Here is a 15,029-nt window from a genome sequence, read left to right on the forward strand (position 1 = left end):
TGGCGTCTGGCTCCCTCCAAACATTCATGGCGTCTGCCTCACTCCAAACATCCAAGGCGTCTGGCTCCCTCCAAACATCCATGGCGTCTGGCTCCCTCCAAACATCCACGAAGACATGTTCAGAGCCAATAAAGGGCTCACTATCCCTCCCACGAGACATTAAATCTGGACTTAAGTATTTTAAGGCTGAGGTATAATGCCAGTCAGGTCGAGGTAGGAGCCACGGAAGGAGTGGCTCTGAGGGCCATCAGTGCCAACTTCTCAACCATTAGGATGAAGGATCGGGGCCTCTGGTGGCCAGTTTGGGCACGGCTGGATAACACACTCATCACCCCTCTGCAATGTTCAAAGTTTTAATTACCTAATTTATCTATTCAACAGAATAGTTCCAAGTAGCACGGGCTATGGTGAGCCCGTAGTGGACTTACCTGGCACAGGAGCGGGGTAAGTAGCACGGGCTATGGTGAACTCGTAGTGGACTTACCTGGCACAGGAGCGGGGTAAGTAGCACGGGCTATGGTGAACTCGTAGTGGACTTACCTGGCACAGGAGCGGGGTAAGTAGCACGGGCTATGGTGAACTCGTAGTGGACTTACCTAGCACAGGAGCGGGGCAAGTAGCACGGGCTATGGTGAGCCCGTAGTGGACTTACCTGACACAGGAGCGGGGCTGTAACTTAAGTTGATAGGTCTTAGGCCCAACAGATAGTTCGTTTAAACTATCTTCTCAAAATTGCATTTTTTTATAATATGTTGTATTTTTCTTACTAAATCTTCTGTAATATATTTTAAATTGTTATTAATTCACGAATTATAGTTCTCCGGTGAGTGTTAATTCATTACGTGTTGTAAATAAAATATTATAGCCATTTATATTAATAGACGCGTCCAAGTGGTTGGGCACCATTCCTTTCCCCCGTCCCTTCCCAAATTCTTATCGCTTCTCAGTGCTATATAGTCGTAATGGCTTGGCGCTTCTCCTGATAGTTCCCGACCCCCCTTGTTTAATACACAGATTCATGTTTTATACACGACTATTATTCAGAAATACATAACGAATTTGAAGTGAAACGATATAAGGTCAAAAGAAATGATTCAAATACGTTAATCTATTTGTGTGAAGACTTATTTTAACTTATTTTATTATAAGTTAAATCAGGAAAACTAATAATATGTAATAGTTTAATAAAATTTCAGCAGCTGAAACAAGCTGAAAATTTCCGTAAATATTTTTGTTTAGCATTAGGCTTAAAGCCTATCAACCTCTGGAGGGTTAAGGCCTCCACAATTGCTCCCTTGACTAATCAGCGAGTATACTTTAGCCCTGAGAAGGAACTTGTACGTCTGCTGCTAGTATTATGATATATTATATAATAAGGGGTGATAGGAGAGGAAAAGATTAAAGTGTTCAGTGAGAATCCACAAAGTCTTCTCTAAACACTCTTTATTTTCTTCTTCGAGGATGTGGGTCCCTTCAATTGGGGTACCACCACTGGTTGGTACCAGTGGTGGTACCCCTAAATTATACAGATATTATGATCTGTGTCTCTGATCTTAATATCTATATCCCTGTTTCCTAGTTGCTGTACCTCTGTTTCTAGTTGCTATGCCACTGCTCCTAGAAGCAATGTCTCTGTTCTTAATAGCTGTGTGACATTTTGTTTCTTTTCAAAATGCATGCTTGTATCACACATATATAAATATTGTAAATGTAAGTGTTGAGATGACATTAAGGAGCTGTCAGATGCCCCAAGACGACCTGAGGGAGAGGGGGGGGGTCCCCTGGCTGACCTAACTAACTAGCAGTCTTCAAGAGGGGCAGAAGGCGGGATAATCGAGCAAGACTGCCACCTAATTGAAAGATGATTTATTATGAAATAAATTAAACAAGGTATAATTTGATGCTGCTTAGATTTCATAGTTTGTTTAAGGGGGATTTCCAAACACGGCGGGGACACGACACGGACGTGATCAAACTGCACTTCGAGAGAGAGAGAGAGAGAGAGAGAGAGAGAGAGAGAGAGAGAGAGAGAGAGAGAGAGAGAGAGAGAGACAGACAGACAGACAGACAGACAGACAGACAGACAGACAGACAGACAGACAGACAGAGAGCCTTGCTAGTGTCACCTCTGTTGGCGATGGTCCGCGCCTTCCGTCCTGACTGGCCGCTTCCCTACACGAAGTCCCATAGTACTGATAACCCATGATACTTCATTTAATTTCTTTATTATGCATATACCCATCGCGGGGGCATTGTGGAAAGGGGGTTTACAGGGGCACATAATAGGTCCAGGAACTAAAACCCGGTTTATTTTTTGATGGTCACAAGACCGTGGCATAGATGAGTTGTCACCGTGCCATGGGTCTGCCTCGGGTGCCAAGTGGGCTGAATGGGAGGTCTGGTTAACTCATCATTTGATGATGCTTAAGGTGTGGGCTTTGCTCTCGTTCTCAGGGATGTCAAAAATGGGAGATGAGTTCGAGTTTGAGCTATTTTTTTCCGCTCCTAATAGACCCAAAGACCCACAGGTGCCTGGATTTGTTTTTTTCCTAACAGAAATCTTCCTTAGCAGGCACTTGGTCTCACCTGTTTCAAGGGATAATCGCTCTTGAAGTGTTTGGGAGAGCAAACACTTTACCATACATTAGAAAGTCATTCAAAAAACGAAATGTGTTGATTATTACTTGTGGGATGATGGAGACTTAGTTTTTTTCATTGGGGGGTCTGTGAATAATTCTGGGGAGTCTGTATGATTATTTCTGGGGAGTCTCTGTGATTATTTCTGGGGAGTCTCTGTGATTATTTCTGGGGAGTCTCTGTGATTATTTCTGGGGAGTCTCTGTGATTATTTCTGGGGAGTCTCTGTGATTATTTCTGGGGAGTCTCTGTGATTATTTTATCTATGTTTCTAAACTTCTCGTGGAGATGAATACGGTCACTTGTCTACACACCAACTCCAAGAAATGTTACATTGAATCATGTAGCCTGATCAAGCAGTCTGCCTTCTACTCCTTGCCCTCCACAACCTGCCCTCCACAACCTGCCCTCCACAACCTGCCCTCCACAACCTGCCCTCCACAACCTGCCCTCCACAACGCTGCACTTTCACAATTTGCACAACATTTACACAACTTAATTTTGAAGTCAGCAAACTGAATATCAGACTCCTAACGAGTAAATTACGACGAGAAATGTCCGAGTACGGTAGTGGAATTGTTTATACTGCGTTAACAAGTTTGAGTAGCGAAACCCCCGTGCCATGTATTCTGTATCATTTACAAGCAGTGGCGCGCCCCGGCTGTGCTGTTATTTACAGCTTAAGGGGGAGTGGGGGGGGGGAGGAAGAAACACAGAGATGCACCCCCAATTTCTGTGTTCAGACACTTTTATTTTTGTCCTGGACTCTGTTCAGGACTAAAGAATAATTGGCAGTTGATGGAGCGTTAAAGAGGTGAGATTCGAACGCAGGAAGTGAGCGAAGCAATGTTCGAACAAAATATGAAAGGCATCAGCTGTAAATTGTGTGTGTAAATTATTTTTCAGGCATAGACAGGAGTGGGTAGCAGATTGACAAGCATTCAGTCAATCTTTACGAGGATAGGATGAATTATTTCCATTAAATTTACGTTGCTGAAATATATAAAGCAACCCGTCCTCGACTCAAGTTCATTCCATCCAGCAGTTGACCCCACAAACGCATTCATAAATCTTTACATGCTGTTCATTCAAAACGGGAATTTTCTCAAGTATAAATTAATATTATAATATATGATCATATTGTGCATATATAGACATAGGTTAGGTTACGTTAGGTGTTTAGACTCTGTTGGCGATTATTTGTATTTGAAGTACGTGGGTGAAGCATTTATAGCGTTGTGGTTCGAACAAAATTCGTCAGTGAAGCATTTGTTCCGGAAGTGTTCGAACGAAATGAGTTGTGAGTCGTGTGTAAACCGTTTTTCATTCATAAACAGGGGGTTTGGCGGGTGCATGGAATCACTTTTGGATCTTTGTTTGGAGGACGGGCTACATTTACAGCGTTGTGATTCGAACAGAGGACGCCAGTGAAGCGTTGCCCGAGAAATATTCGAACGTGATCAGCTGTGAGTCGTGTGTGTAATCAATTTTACATTCATAAACAGGGAGTTTTGGCGGCTGGATTAGCGAGTATTTGACCTTTGTTAACAAGGACGGACTGCTGCATCAACGAGCATAGCCCGAGGATTGTTTGGAGGAAGCACCACTTGGCTTCGAATGGGTTGACGAACGAGTTCACTCGAAGCTCGAATGTAAGAACATTCGAGCCTTTTACCTGCGCGGGTGAGGTGATCAAGTCACTTGTTGTGACTGCACTGTGATGAGTGTTACGGGGACATGGTGACCGTAACTAAGTAATTCTCCTGCCACTGTCGTGTAGGAGAAGCAAGTGTTGAGTTACAGTGACTGAGTGTTAAGTCACAGTGAGTTACAGTGACTGAGTGTTAAGTCACAGTGAGTTACAGTGACTGAGTGTTAAGTCACAGTGAGTCACAGTGACAGAGTGATGAGTTACAGTGACAGAGTGAGGAGTTACAGGGACTGAGTGCTGTAAGAATGAACTGAGAGGTGTATACACACACACACACACCGAGCAGTGTACAACCCCCCTTCTTCCTGTTTATTAGTGTATACCCTTGAAAGTTTACTCAAATACTGGACTATGTCCAGGACGAGGTTTTATTGTTTGTCAGTGCGCCATTGTTGTCGGCCGCCTTAAACACCCTCCACGGGTTGTTAAGCCTCAGGACCAACTCCACAGCGGACTTGGCGTGTCATCACCTGCTTATTCGCTAGAAATTGCTAGTGTTTGCTCCGGTGCTTTAATGATTCCTTCCTTCTCTAGCAAGGATTGAAAAGTGTTACTCAATTTATCAATGTGGATTAAAATCAAGGCAAGGAAACCGCGCTTGTTCTGTACGTTGGTAATGTCTTAGGCATTGTTGGGTTACCCACTTATGCTCACCTAGTTGTGCTTGCGGGGGTTGAGCTCTGGCTCTTTGGTCCTGGCAGACTTGTGCTCATCCGACAGCATAGGTACTCCAGCGCCCTCGTCCTCCAATTGAAGGTAAGCAGTTTGCTGATTCTCAAGCATCACCTTAACCCGAGATTTTTTTCTATATGGATTAAAGTGTGATCGATCATATGGTGGCTGTGTTATATTTACCATGGATGATATTGACAAATATAAAGAAATTTTTTTAATGTACATTAATAATTTGCTTTCATACCATTACAGGTAAGAATAGTTCGTCGAGGGAACAGAAGTCCACCGAGTTTGAGGTACGTTCCCATTTCCTTATGTTCCCGTAGCTTTATTTGAGAGTTCTGGCCAACCAGGAGTGTGAGAGATGTTCATCAAGTTCTGTAGAACTTCTAGTTTCAATTCTTTTGACCATGTCGTAGGTCAGTCGATTAAGGCAGCGTCTGGGATGCTCTCGGACGTAGGTTCGAATCCTCGTACACACACATACAATCTATCACATTCAATGCCAACAGAACAATGGGGGGAGATGGGTGGAAGCTTAAAACTCAGATGAGCCATAGAGATGTTAGAAAGGTTTAATTTAGCATGAGTAGTGTGAAAATGGAATAAGCTACAGGAGCAGGCTGTGGAGGCAACCTCTATTCATAATTTTAAAATTAAATATGATACGGAAATAAAACAGGACTTCAATAAACTTTAATAACCGGTTATTAATAACCTATAAACCTATAGGTTTATAGGCTATAATGACCTGTAACCGGTTATAAGTTATTAATAACCTATAAACTTTAACAAACCGGTTTTATCTTTAAACAGCCGACGGCTAGAAAGAATGGAATCCAAGAGCTCAAGCTCGATTCTGCAGGCCAAATAGGTGAGTACACTGAAGACACAACATTCATCTTGTGATGATGCATCAAAACAACTTTTTCTCAGCAAACTTGTTGACATCTTGTCAAATTTTGCCGGAGATATATTCAAAGGTGCTTTTAGTGTGGTGAGAATGGAGGGAAAGAGATGATTGTTACGAAGAAATTCATGGAAAGGAAGTGCTGTGTCCTGGAATAGGTGCTGGAACAGGTATAGTTGGTGATCGTGAACCCGAAAATGAACGATTGGGTAATTTAGTCCTGGAACAAGGACGATTATCGGGTATTAAAAGGAGTGTCAGGAACCCGGAACAGGGTTGGGATGTTCGTCTTTGTACAAGACGCTTGACACAGCCTCGCAATGACGAAATGGCGGTTCTGAGGTTCTACGGAGCCACGACTCTTTGACACCGCTGTGTCCGGCATCACAATGCCAGCATCCGAGCCCCACGATGTACCCGAGATGATGTCCAGCAGGGAGGTAATGACACCTTAGGTATTCATTAGCCCCGTCTGGGCTCCCGCAAGCATGCTATATCAGCCCAGTTGTTCGTCTCTCCCAGCTCCCTCAGGGAGAGACATTACAGAGACCTCTGTAGTCCAGCCGGCTCGGGTACAGGAACCTGGAACACTCCACCTAACCTCGTAGTTATTTTAGATACAGCTACTTGGAACGAAACGTTCCAAGTAGCCACGGGCTATGGTGAGCCCGTAGCGGACTTACCAGGCATAAGAGCGGGGCTGTAACTCCGCCTAACCTCATCCCTCCCGCCTTTTGTATTCCTCTCACCTGCCGCGAGTCATGTGAGGAAGACAAACTAGTTTAGCCGTAAACGGTTAACCCACAGGAAATGTCCGATTGCTTCGTGCCAAGCCGGATAAGCAGACCTTCAAGGTCGACCACATCTGGATAGATGATAATAAATCGGACTAAACTTGGGCCGTAGCAGCGGCGGCTGGTCTGAAAAAAAGAGCTCTTGGAGGATATTATGGCGGCTCCTTCACCACTTTTAAGTCTACTACGGGCTCACCATAGCCCGTGCTGCTTGGAACTTAATGTTCCAGGTAGCGAGTCTTAAACAACATCCTTCACCTCTCAATCTCCAGAACACACTGAAAGCCAGGAGAAAAGAACTATTAACGACGTTCCGATAACTTGTAGTCGTCGTGTTGAGCAACTCTATAGGTTGTTAACAGGCTATTAGGCCGTTGTTAACAACGCTCCTTTAATCAGCTATCAGCGCCGTTATCTTAGGACAGTGATGGATGACTTGTTCCGTTGATAAAGTCTCCTAATGTGACGTAATTAGCTTCTCTCAGAGGTAACCAGCGTGTCGTTAAAGACGACACGAGGCAATTAAGGAAGCAGCTTTAGCGAGTCGATTTTCTTTTTTATGAGACGTGATTCACAAAGTCGGATCAGATTATTGGTGGTTTGTTGATGGTTGTTGAATGTTGCTGTTGATTGATTGATTGATTGATTGATTGATTGATTGATTGATTGATTGATTGATTGATTGATTATGTTGCAATTTGATGTTGGTTGATGCTGCTGCTGCCGTTGATGGTGATTTAAATGTGTTTGATGGTGATTGTTTTCATTATTCATGTTATTATTGTCATTATAAGTCTCATTATGAAGATGATCTGATGATTACCATGATGAATAAGGATAATGATCATTACCATGGTTCATGATGATGATGATGATGATGATCAGTAGTGACAATGACAATGACAATGACATTTGTCACTTAGCTTTACACCATAAAGATTCATCTTTCCATCCCGGGTTACCTTAAGTGTCATTTCCCTGTCTCTCTCTCTCTCTCTCTCTCTCTCTCTCTCTCTCTCTCTCTCTCTCTCTCTCTCTCTCTCTCTCTCTCTCTCTCTCTCTCTCTCTCTCTGCCTAGTTCTGTCTGTCTCTCTGTCTCTCCTTTTATCTGTCCCTCTCTCTATATCCATTTATTTATTACCTACAACTAGAGTTTAATAGGTGATTCACCAAAAATCATTAGTGACTAGTGAAACTGCAAGCAAGAGCTGTTATCCTACATCAGCTCTTTTGAAGGCTGGGCCCCTATTTTATGAGCTTATACATTTTATATATTAGGAATATATTTCAGATACTCAGACAAATCACACTGATATATATATATATATATATATATATACAGGCCTCCTGTCCCGGACAAAACGAAGTATAATTATATAAGATATCGCCTTTCGTTGTGCTATAAGTTATCCTACGATAACGAATTAATACGAGTATTGACACTACGAAGTCTCATGATACAGCATCGCTAATTTCCACGTAACAACGAAGAAGTCTATTGAAATCTGTCAGCCTGGATCATTAGAGACTGTCAGCCAACTCCAGAGAGTTGTCAGTTAGTATTAGATAATGTCAGCCAGCATTGTAAGGTGTCGGCTAATATTAGCTGGTGTCAGTCAGCATTATAAGGTGTCAGCTAATATTAGCTGGTGTCAGTCAGCATTAGAAGGTGTCGGCTAATATTAGCTGGTGTCAGCCAGCATTATAAGGTGTCGGCTAATATTAGCTGGTGTCAGTCAGCATTATAAGGTGTCGGCTAATATTAGCTGGTGTCAGTCAGCATTATAAGGTGTCGGCTAATATTAGCTGGTGTCAGCCAGCATTATAAGGTGTCGGCTAATATTAGCTGGTGTCAGTCAGCATTATAAGGTGTCGGCTAATATTAGCTGGTGTCAGTCAGCATTATAAGGTGTCGGCTAATATTAGCTGGTGTCAGCCAGCATTATAAGGTGTCGGCTAATATTAGCTGGTGTCAGCCAGCATTGTAAGGTGTCGGCTAATATTAGCTGGTGTCAGTCAGCATTATAAGGTGTCGGCTAATATTAGCTGGTGTCAGCCAGCATTATAAGGTGTCGGCTAATATTAGCTGGTGTCAGCCAGCATTATAAGGTGTCAGCCATCACTATTACATGATTGCTATTAAATATTAGGAAAGGGGCCTCTGGCCTCCACAAAGCGTCAGCCCATATCAGGACGCGTCAGCTGGTAATGAGAAGCGTGTCAGCCAAGTATGAGGGAGTGTCAGGTAGATTCAGTGGGTGTCAGGAGACAGGGGTTGGGAGGGGGACGAGGCAGCCGGGCTACACTACAGGCTGCCACCCGTCTGACCAATATTTCCGCCCTCAGAGCAGCTGGAAACACCGGGCCAGATCCCACGATGCTCTGGCCCCACAGGTGGTGTGGCGGGGTGTGGCAGGGTGTGGCAGGGTGTGGCGGGGTGTTTGACGTTTACTATGTGAATTAGTCCCGAGTCTGTGGGTTAATATCAGCTCTGGGATTGATGATCTTGTCGCCGCTTTGGTTACTATTCCCTCCTGCCAGTGGTGGTCAAGACCATTGTTGTTGACCATCTTGCTGCTGCTGCTGCTGCTGCTGCTGTTGCTGACGCCGCTAGTGTGAACTGCTGCAACAGGCGACGGATCGAGGCTCACCCACGAAGCAGTTACGCAAGCACTTACGAACCTGTATATATTTTCTCAATCTTTGGCGGCTTTGTTTACAATTATTAAACAGTTAATGAGCTCCGAAGCACCAGGAGGCTGTTTATAACAATAACAACAGTTGGTTGGCAAGTTTTCATACTTCTAAACTGTTTAATAAACGTAACCAAAGCCGTAAAAAGATTGACGAAAGATGTATACGTTCGTAAGTGCTTGCGTAACAAATTCGTGAATCTGAACCCGGGTCTAGGCTGTGACGTCACACCATATCGCTGACGTGTACCGTTCGTGACAGATTGTGACGTCACATCCGGCAGCCACACCAGGGCAGCCAACCTGTGCGAGGTCCGCCGCAAGCGCTGTTGTCAATTTTCTCCCGAACAACAAAAAACGCGGACATAACTTAAAATTACCCAGCTTGAGCCTTGATAGTAATGCCGTAACTTCCCCCCGTGGTAAGTTAATTGGCCCGATCAGGTGATTACCGATGACGGTAACTACACGCGACCAAGGTGTACTTAGGGATAATTATGATTTGATCACTTAATTGGCCTAAGCTGATTGGGAACGCCTCCCTGACGTCAAATGATCTTCAACTCGTCAAAGTCTGGCATAGAGAGCGTGTTATCAATTAAATTTAGATTTTGTTTCTAAATTATGCCCGTTTATGTTGTGACTGAATTGTCGCCAGGCTACTGATCCGTCGGTCAGACATTGATCTATCAGCGGACTACTGATCCGTCGGTCAGACATTGATCTATCAGCGGACTACTGATCCCTCGGTCAGACATTGATCTATCAGCGGACTACTGATCCCTCGGTCAGACATTGATCTATCAGCGGACTACTGATCCGTCGGTCAGACATTGATCTATCAGCGGACTACTGATCCCTCGGCCAGACATTGATTTATCAGCAGGCTACTGATCCCTCGGCCAGACATTGATCTATCAGCGGACTACTGATCCCTCGGTCAGACATTGATCTATCAGCGGACTACTGATCCCTCGGCCAGACATTGATCTATCAGCAGGCTACTGATCCCTCGGCCAGACATTGATCTATTAGCGGACTACTGATCCCTCGGCCAGACATTGATCTATCAGCGGACTACTGATCCCTCGGCCAGACATTGATCTATCAGCAGGCTACTGATCCCTCGGCCGGATGTCAGGCAGGCCGTTGCTATAAGAAATTCAGGCATATTTCAGTTTTAGTACGAGTTTAGCGGCGAATATTTGCACCCGATTAGTTATATTGTTTTCTAATCCAGGTTGTTTGGCTTATATTGTAGTGCATCGCCTAGTATTGGTCTCACGTACGTGATACATACTTCAATGTGACCCCCTCTTCCTGTCACTGTTTCTTCCTGTTAGGTATTCTTTCGCCCCCATTTTTAGCATCTCTGTTTCATGTTCTTTCTTTTTGTACATCAGTCTGTAGCGGGGAGCGATGTTAAAGAATTTTTGGCCGTCTATGAAATACAATCTGAGTTATCATTTTGCATTTTATTCACTGTACCGTTGTACCATTGTACGTTGTATTATATCTGAAGTTGCTTTACCTCGATGTTCCCTCTCTCTTAACCCAGCTTAATACTTTTAACAACCGTGGACATTTTCAAGAGGAAACTAGATTTATTCCTCCAAGGAGTGCCGGACCAACCGGGCTGTGGTGGGTATGTGGGCCTGCGGGCCGCTCCAAGCAACAGCCTGGTGGACCAAACTCTCACAAGTCAAGCCTGGCCTCGGGCCGGGCTTGGGGAGTAGAAGAACTTCCAGAACCCCATCAACCAGGTATCAACCAGGTATAAAGTGTTGGGTGTCGTGTACACCACACAGGGTGTAGGTGTCGTGTACACCACACAGGGTGTAGGTGTCGTGTACACCACACAGGGTGTAGGTGTCGTGTACACCACACAGGGTGTAGGTGTCGTGTACACCACACAGGGTGTAGGTGTCGTGTACACCACACAGGGTGTATGTGTCGTGTACACCACACAGGGTGTAGGTGTCGTGTACACCACACAGGGTGTAGGTGTCGTGTACACCACACAGGGTGTAGGTGTCGTGTACACCACACAGGGTGTAGATGGCTGTAAACAGGACCCGCCTCGTGAGGGCCAGTAGGCCTCCTGCATTTTCCTTCCTTCCTTGTATATTCCGTCATTGTACCTCCGCTTCAGTCTCGGAGTATCCATGGATACTCTACGTGCGCGTCTTGGTGTCAGGAGAAACGTCGAGGTAAACCACGATTTTGGTAAATCTGTAGGTTTACCTCAGCAAGACTGGTAAGAGATGTCACCTCCCTGAGAGCAGGTCCTGGGGTTTACCTCGTACTCCTAGTTACTTGTATAAGTTACCTGTGTAAGTATAAGTATAAGGCTATTACTCCAGAAAATATTACTTGTTCAAGCTATTACTCCAGAAAAGAAATGTGTTTTTGGACGGTACAGCGACGGTCTCTCTTCATGCAGGTCAGCGTTCAATCCCCGACCGTCCACAAGTGGTTGGGGCACCATTCCTTACCCCCCCTGTCCTATCCCAAATCCTTATCCTGACCCCTTCCCAGTGCTATATAGTCATAATGGCTTGGCGTTCTCTCCTGATAGCTCGTTTCAGCTGTTCAACATTTTGGTTCGAGTTGAATGGATTGTTTAGTAGACTCGTCACACAGCCACCCACACCACCACCACCTCATATGTATTTACGTATGTAGGTTAGCTTAGCATTTTAAAAGCACCGAATCACCTTCTGTGGTTGAGTGTTCAATAAACCCTTGAACTATATGTTTAACACTTCTCTAACCCTGTCCATGGAGCACAGAAGAAAATGTATATATGCTGGTTAGCATTGTAAATGTGTGGCCACGTCTGTGGTAGAAAATAATAATAAAAAAAAAAAAAACATCTGGAGCCTCGAGATGGCTCCGTGGATCTTATTTTTTTTCTACCACAGACGTGGCCACACATTTACAATGCTAACCAGCATATATACATTTTCTTCTGCTTGCGTAACTACTTCGTGAATCTGGCCCCTTGGTTACTTACCGAACTAGAGCGGTTGAGAATTATGTTGCCGCCTTGGGGGTCATTATCCTTGAAAACATTTTTTTTTTTTTTGTCTTGTAAGACAATTTAATTTATTTGTAATAATAATATTCGGTGGGGGTTGTATCCCCCCCCCCCGAGGATACACCCCCCCCCACCCCCCAACAAGCCGAATTAACTCTCGGATACCTATTTACTGAGAAGGTGAACAGAGGCATTAGGTGAAAGAAAATGTGCCCAACCACTTCTCTGGAGTCCAGCCAGTGAGGAATCTGGACCCGGCCCTCGGGGCGGCCTGGACTAGTCAGCCAACCAAAACAGGTTTTTATATATGAATCATTATGAACAAAAAGTGGACGTGGGCGTCCCATACTGCTCCTCCGAGGACTGACAGACACCCCCCCCCCCCCCCCCCGCGGTAATAAGAACAATAATAATAAAGAAATTATTATTAATGTCTTAAGTAAACTTTATTAGAGAACGTGAGCACGGCTGCAGGAATGATAAGACCTGTTGACCAGACCACACACTAGAAGTTGAAGGGACGACGACGTTTCGGTCCGTCCTGGACCATTCTCAAGTCGATTGTGAAGTCGATTGATTCTCACAATCGACTTGAGAATGGTCCAGGACGGACCGAAACGTCGTCGTCCCTTCACCTTCTATTGTGTGGTCTGGTCAACATACTTCAGCCACGTTATTGTGACTCATCGCCTGCACATGATAAGACCTGCTTAACAGACCTGAGAGAGAGAAGTAGATACTAAGTTAACCAGACCACACACTAGAAGGTGAAGGGACGACGACGTTTCGGGCCGTCCTGGACCATTCACAATCGACTTGAGAATGGTCCAAGATGGACCGAAACGTCGTCGTCCCTTCACCTTCTAGTGTGTGGTCTGGCCAACTTACTTTAGCCACGTTATTGTGACTCATCGCCTGCAACTAGACACTGAAACGACGTCAGTTTGACAGAAATGAGAAGGATGGGTAGGCTGCATGTTTCTAGGACTGCCAGAGAGCCTTTAACACAGGAACACGTTGCACTAGTTGGGGGGGACACAGACGGGAGTTACCAGTACGTTGAGTCATTACCCGTCACTCATCTGTCGTTCATTTCCTCATCAATCGCTCGTAACTCACCCGCCACACATTACCTTATAGATCAATCGGAACTCAATCATCCGCCACTCATTCCCCCCTCACCCATCACCTGTCACTCATTCGCTCACCCGTAACTCGCACCTCATCCATCATGCACGCCGTCACTCACCGCCATCCATCACTACACATAATGTACATATATTATGCTAAGTCCTGCCAACAGAAACATATTAAACCTCCACAAGTGTCATGTTCGTACGCCGAACATACTCAAAACTTCGTATTAGGAATCATTGTACGAAGAGAATAACATGTTGTTTTTTCAACACAAGACTCTAACACTGTCTTGCTCCAACGAGGAGGACTTTGAGTCTACTGCCTCGTTGTCATAAGCAAAATACTGTCCATAGGAATGTCACCAAACGTGTACCGGATATGAGAGGTATGAGTACGAGGAACTAACAGAACAAAACGTCACGTTAATGTAAGAGGAAAAATAAAACAAGGGAGACATGATCGTTGCATACAAAGTAATGAAGGTAAATAATCTACGAATTTTGAAAACCTGTACACCTGTCCACTGAAGTATGACTGTATGCCACTTCATTTACCAATACGAGCCTTGATTACCTGTTTAATACTTTAAATACATTATCTAACATGCCTAATTTCTCTCGTTAATTAGGACTAGTTATTGCAATCGGACCTGAATGATTAATTATCTTTGTGTCTCAAGTTTTGGTAATTTACCAGCCAGGTGGAGGGTTATCTTGAGGTTATCTTGAGATGATTTCGGGGCTTTAGTGTCCCCGCGGCCCGGTCATCGACCAGGCCTCCACCCCCAGGAAGCAGCCCGTGACAGCTGACTAGCACCCAGGTACCTATTTTACTGCTAGGTAACAGGGGCATAGGGTGAAAGAAACTCTGCCCATTGTTTCTCGCCGGCGCCCGGGATCGAACCCGGGACCACAGGATCACAAGTGGGTTAGTGACTTTATTTAAGTAAATAAGAATATTGACACAAGGGATTATATAATATTAACTTAATTAATTAAAAAATAATTAATTAATTAATTAAAAAATAATTAATTAATTAATTAAATTAACTAATAATATAAACAGTAAGATATATGACAGACAAATGAAGCCGAGATATTAACTATAAACAGAGATGTTAAGTTTTTAATTCACATGTGTAAGTTTATTTAAAAACACATTAACAAATTGTCTACACTTCCCACCACACATTTCTCTACCACAAGTAGACAATAGACCGGGGCCAGATTCACGAAGCAGTTACGCAAGTACTTACGAACGTGTACATCTTTCCTCAATCTTTGACGGCTTTGTTTACATTGATTAAACAGTTTTCAAGCATGAAAACTTTCCAATCAACTGTTGTTATTGTTATAAACAGCCTCCTGGTGCTTCGAAGCTCATTAACTGTTTAATAATTGTGAACAAAGCCGCCAAAGATTGTGAAAAGATG

This window comes from Procambarus clarkii, chromosome 39 (assembly GCF_040958095.1).
Source record: "Procambarus clarkii isolate CNS0578487 chromosome 39, FALCON_Pclarkii_2.0, whole genome shotgun sequence".
NCBI classification, from domain to species: domain Eukaryota; kingdom Metazoa; phylum Arthropoda; class Malacostraca; order Decapoda; family Cambaridae; genus Procambarus; species Procambarus clarkii.